The sequence below is a fragment of the Puntigrus tetrazona genome, chromosome 3 (assembly GCF_018831695.1).
Source record: "Puntigrus tetrazona isolate hp1 chromosome 3, ASM1883169v1, whole genome shotgun sequence".
NCBI classification, from domain to species: Eukaryota; Metazoa; Chordata; class Actinopteri; order Cypriniformes; family Cyprinidae; genus Puntigrus; species Puntigrus tetrazona.
This window is the reverse complement of record NC_056701.1, coordinates 390,893-396,494: the sequence shown is the minus strand read 5'-3', so window position 1 is coordinate 396,494 and position 5,602 is coordinate 390,893.

Here is a 5,602-nt window from a genome sequence, read left to right as displayed (position 1 = left end):
CACTTTCTGCATATCTTATTCTAAAGTGAAAACTACTCATCAGTTGTAAATGTTTCATCATTCGTATTACTCTTCGTTGGTAGATCTTTCAACACCGTGTGTACGACACACAACCTGTAAACGGTAGGTTTGTAAAACATTTACAACAGTTTTGCACGTGAAATGGCTTTGTGGCAAATATCTATAATAACCTTCACAAACAGAAAACAACAAACAAATGTGTACAGCATATTAACTTTTGCACAGAACAGATCCTTCAAATCCTAACACTTTGACCTGTGCTACGTCTTTTGGGTAAAATGTAAATGTAGATGTGAGAGAAGAGAAGAGCTGGGGGCGGCTAGCACTCTCTCTCTCCCATGACGTATTGTTTTCAGCTGTTTATTAGACCGACAGGAGGATTTTAGCTTCCTGTCATCACTGACACGACACACACAAAGAGATTTCTGCTCTCATGATGGCAAAAAGGAAATAATAAAAATATATTTGAAATGTAATAGAAAAGAAACATGAATATGAATAATTAAATATAAGATAGACTAAAACATCAGTTTATTTAAATTATGAATTAGTCATTAATCATTATAAGTTTATGATCTGCAGGAATACCAGTTTGATTTCTATCACAGAAACATATGAGAGATAAATATCAGCTGACGTAAAGTGTGTTTAATTTATAGACAGACAAGAACTGGGGATGTTGTTGGGACCAGGACAGACAGGAACTGGGGTTGGTGCTGTAGTGGAAATGATGAAAATTCTCCACATAGGTTTTATATTCTGATCCAAACTTACTTTGTCTTTTCAAATTATGAGAGAGAGAGAGAGTGCGTAATGGTCCCCCTTTTCCTGAAGAACAGAATCCAGAGGCCCTGGTCGAAGGTCAATGTGTGTTCGGTCTTTTCCTTGCGTCTCTTTGAAAATCACTGATATTAATCTTTTGCATTTCCAATTGTAGTACTGACTTTATACATAATTTTATCTGACTCCAATCTTTTGTGATTTTAGTTATATTTTATTTTAATGTAACTGCTGATCCCTCTAGTTGTGATTAAATTTGGATCATTAATTAACTATAACATTTCCTAGTTTCGACTTATCGTTCGTTAGGAGTCTGGGTCGCTTGGAGACCTTGTTTGGCCAGAAAAGACTCACGACACATCTGGGCTAGTCCAGGTCTTAGTCAGAGGCTACCCCGTAGATCGCTTACCTTAATGCAGCCATCTCCTCAATAGACTCAAAAAGAGTCATTTTTTATGTGTTCCCTAAGTTATAGCATGCTAAGCCAGTTTGGTGGCCAGAAGTCAAGATCTCAAAAACGTGGCCCCGGCTCCATCCATCGATCATTGATCTGACTCACCCTATCACGCCAACAATGCGGAAAACCTCAGCAGTCACTAACCTACTAGAAAAGTTATTATTTCAGACAATATTATAAGTTAACCAAGATTAACATTTATTTTGCCAGGCAAGAATAGTTTCCAAATTGGTATAATTCATAGACATTTGCACAACTGATCAGCAGTACAAAAATAACACAAAACAAAATGAAACAAACATAAAAGGTCATTATACCTGGTCTTTAGAAAAGTACATAGTGTAGTGTATCAGGACACACACCACACTCACAGGCCAATCTGGCTACAGAATCACTCCTTGTTGTGTTTTGTCACTTTCCTTATATACTCAGACCAGACAAAGAGATCCCAAATGTAGTTGTATAAACCTTTTGGTGTTTAGGTTCCGTGCTCACACCTGGCTGGAACACGTTCAGAGACTCAAAAGGAGGACACACCTTTTTCACAGAACACAGTTCTACCAAGTTTTAATCTTTTCCATAATATGTAATTACTGTGAAAATAAGACCAATTTACCAATCGCACTGAGACCTTTCAAATGAGACCAAACATGAAATTTACACTACCTGACACAGCTGCGTTTAAAATTGAACTGGAAGTTAAGTGCTGGGCGTCCGGTCAGAGGAGAACTGACCCCAACTGAGTCTGGTTTCTCCCAAGGTTTTTTTCTCCATTCTGTATGGATGGGGTTTTGTTTCCTTGCCGCTGTCGCCTCTGGCTTGCTTGGTTGGGGACACTTAACTTCTAGTGATGATAGTTGAATTGACTACAGAGACCGTCTCTGCATTTAATAAGAAATTGGTCACTCTCGTCATTATACATCCCTGTCGTTATACATCCCTGTCATTATACTGTTCAGTGCTTTGATGCAACCTGTGTTGTTAAAAGCGCTATATAAATAAAAATGATTGATTGATTGATTGATGAAAGTGAAGAACATTAGGTTCATAAGACACATGACATATAATGCCTTATTAGACTAACCACAATGACAGGGAGGGGCTTGGTGCCGTGTATGAGATCGATAGGAACTGGGGTAGGTGCTATGTACGAGATAGACTGGAAGCCGGGGTTGTTGTTGAAGCTGGGGTTGTTGTTGGGACCGGGACAGACAGGAACTGGGGTTGGTGCTGTAACGGGACAAACAGGACCTGGGGTTGATGCTACGTACAGGACAGACAGGAAGCTGGAGTTGTTTTTGGCACCGGGACAGACAGGAACTATGGTTGGTGCTATGTGCAGGACAGACAGGAAGCCATGAGTTGGTGCTATGTACTGTACAGACAGCAAAAAAACACAAACCACAGATGCTATACATGTTTCAAAATTCATAACAATGCATTGTATAAAGCATCTTAAAATAAAAATAAAAACCCCACAATATTTCAGTAATTTATTGTCAAATATTTTTCATGTTTACTTATATGATACTTTTAGATCAGTGTTTTTGTCTTGAGAGTGCCAGCCCTTACTCCTTTTTATAAACTGAAAAGACTAACCACAATGACAGGGGAGGGCTTGGTGCTGTGTGTGAGACCGAGACATGCTGTGTGTGGGGTTGGTACTGGCTACAGGACAGATAGAAAGCTGGGGGTGTTGTTGGAACGGGGACAGACAGGAACAGGGGTTGGTGCTATGTTCAGGACAGACAAGAAGCCGTGGGTTGTTGTTGTTGGGACCGGAACAGACAGGAACTGGGGTTGGTGCTATGTTCAGGACAGACAGGAAGCCGTGGGTTGTTGTTGGGACCGGGAGAGACAGGAACTGAGGTGGGTCCTGTAATGGGACAAACAGAAAGCTGGGGTTGTTGTTGGCACCGGGACAGACAGGAACTGGGTTGGTGCTATGTACGGGACAGACAGGAAGCTGTGAGTTGGTGCTATGCACGGTACAGACAGCAACTGGGGTTGGTGCTGTAATGGGACAAAGAGGAAGCTGGGGTTGTTGTTGGGACCGGGACAGACAGGAACTGGGGTTGGTGCTATTTACGGATAAACAGGAAGCCATGGGTTGTTGCTATGTATGAGACAGACAGCAACTTGGGTTTGTGCTGTAAAGGACAAAGAGGAAGCTGGGGTTTTTGTTGGCGCGGGACAGACAGGAAGCCATGGGTTGGTGCTATGTACGGATAAACAGGAAGCTTGGCTTGTTGTTGGCACTGGGACAGGCAGCAACTTGGATTGGTGCTATGTACGGGACAGACAGGAAGCCGTGGGTTGGTGCTATGTATAGAACAGACAGCAACTGGGGTTGGTGCTGAAACGGGACAAACAGGAAGCTGGGGTTGTTGATGGCACCGGGACAGACCGGAACTGGGGTTGGTGCTATTTACGGATAAACAGGAAGCCATGGGTTGTTGCTATGTATGAGACAGACAGCAACTTGGGTTTGTGCTGTAAAGGGACAAAGAGGAAGCTGGGGTTTTTGTTGGCGCCGGGACAGACAGAAAGCCATGGGTTGGTGCTATGTACGGATGAACAGGACGCTTGGCTTGTTGTTGGCACTGGGACAGGCAGCAACTGGGGTTGGTGCTGAAACGGGACAAACAGGAAGCTGGGCTTCTTGATGGCACCGGGACAGACACAGGATTGGGATTGGTGCTATGTACGGGACAGACAGGAAGCCGTGGGTTGGTGCTATGTATAGAACAGACAGCAACTGGGGTTGGTGCTGTCACAGGACAAACAGAAAGCTGGGGTTGTTGTTGGGACCGGGACAAACAGGAACTGGGGCTGGTGCTGTATCGGGACAAACAGGAAGCTGGACTTGTTTTTGGCACCGGGACAGACAGGAACTGGGGTTGGTGCTATGTGCACAGGACAGACAGGAAGCCATGAGTTGGTGCTATGTACTGTACAGACAGCAAAAAAAACACAAACCACAGATGCTATACATGTTTCAAAATTCATAACAATGCATTGTATAAAGCATCTTAAAATAAATTAAAAAAAACCCCACAATATTTCAGTAATTTATTGTCAAATATTTTCATGTTTACTTATATGATACTTTTAGATCAGTGTTTTTTGTCTTGAGAGTGCCAGCCCTTACTCCTTTTTTATAAACTGAAAAGACTAACCACAATGACAGGGGAGGGGGCTTGGTGCTGTGTGTGAGACCGAGACATGCTGTGTGTGGGGTTGGTACTGGCTACAGGACAGATAGAAAGCTGGGGGTGTTGTTGGAACGGGGACAGACAGGAACAGGGGTTGGTGCTATGTACGGGACAGACAAGAAGCCGTGGGTTGTTGTTGTTGGGACCGGAACAGACAGGAACTGGGGTTGGTGCTATGTTCAGGACAGACAGGAAGCGTGTGGGTTGTTGTTGGGACCGGGAGAGACAGGAACTGAGGTGGGTCCTGTAATGGGACAAACAGAAAGCTGGGGTTGTTGTTGGCACCGGGACAAACAGAAAGCCATGGGTTGGTGCTATGTATGGGTAAACAGGAAACTGGGGTTGTTTTTGGCACCTGGACAGAAAGGAACTGTGTTGGTGCTATGTACGGGACAGACAGAAAGCTGTGGGTTGTTGTTGGGACCAGGACAGACAAGAACTGGGGTTGGTGCTGTAATGGGACAAACAGGAAGCTGAGGATGTTGTTGGCACCGGGACAGACCTGGGGCAGACCTGGGATTGGTGCTGTAATGGGACAGACAGGATGCTGTGAGTTGGTGCTATGTACGGGACAGAAAGGAACTGGGTTGGTGTTATGTACGGGACAGACAGGAAGCCGTAGGTTGTTGTTGGGACCAGGACAGACAAGAACTGGGGTTGGTGCTGTAATGGGAAAAACAGGAAGCTGAGGTTGTTGTTGGCACCGGGACAGACCTGGGGGCAGACCTGGGGTTGGTGCTGTAATGGGACAGACAGGAAGCCGTGAATTGCTGCTATGTGTATGGGACAAAAAGAAGCTGGTGATTTTGTTGGCACAGAAAAAAACAGGACCTGGGGTTGGTGCTGTAACTGGACAAACAGGAAGCTGGGGTTGTTGTTGGCACCGGGAAAGACAGGAACTGAGGTTGATGCTGTAATGGGACAAACAGGAAACTGGGGTTGTCGTTGGAACTGGGACAGACAGGAACTGGGACAGACAGGAACTGGGTTGGTGCTATGTACGGGACAGACAGGAAGCCGTGAGTTGGTGCTATGTGTATGGAACAAACAGGAAGCTGGGGTTGTTGTTGGCACTGGGACAAACAGGACCTGGAGTTGTTGTTGGGACCGGGACAGACAGGAAGCTGGA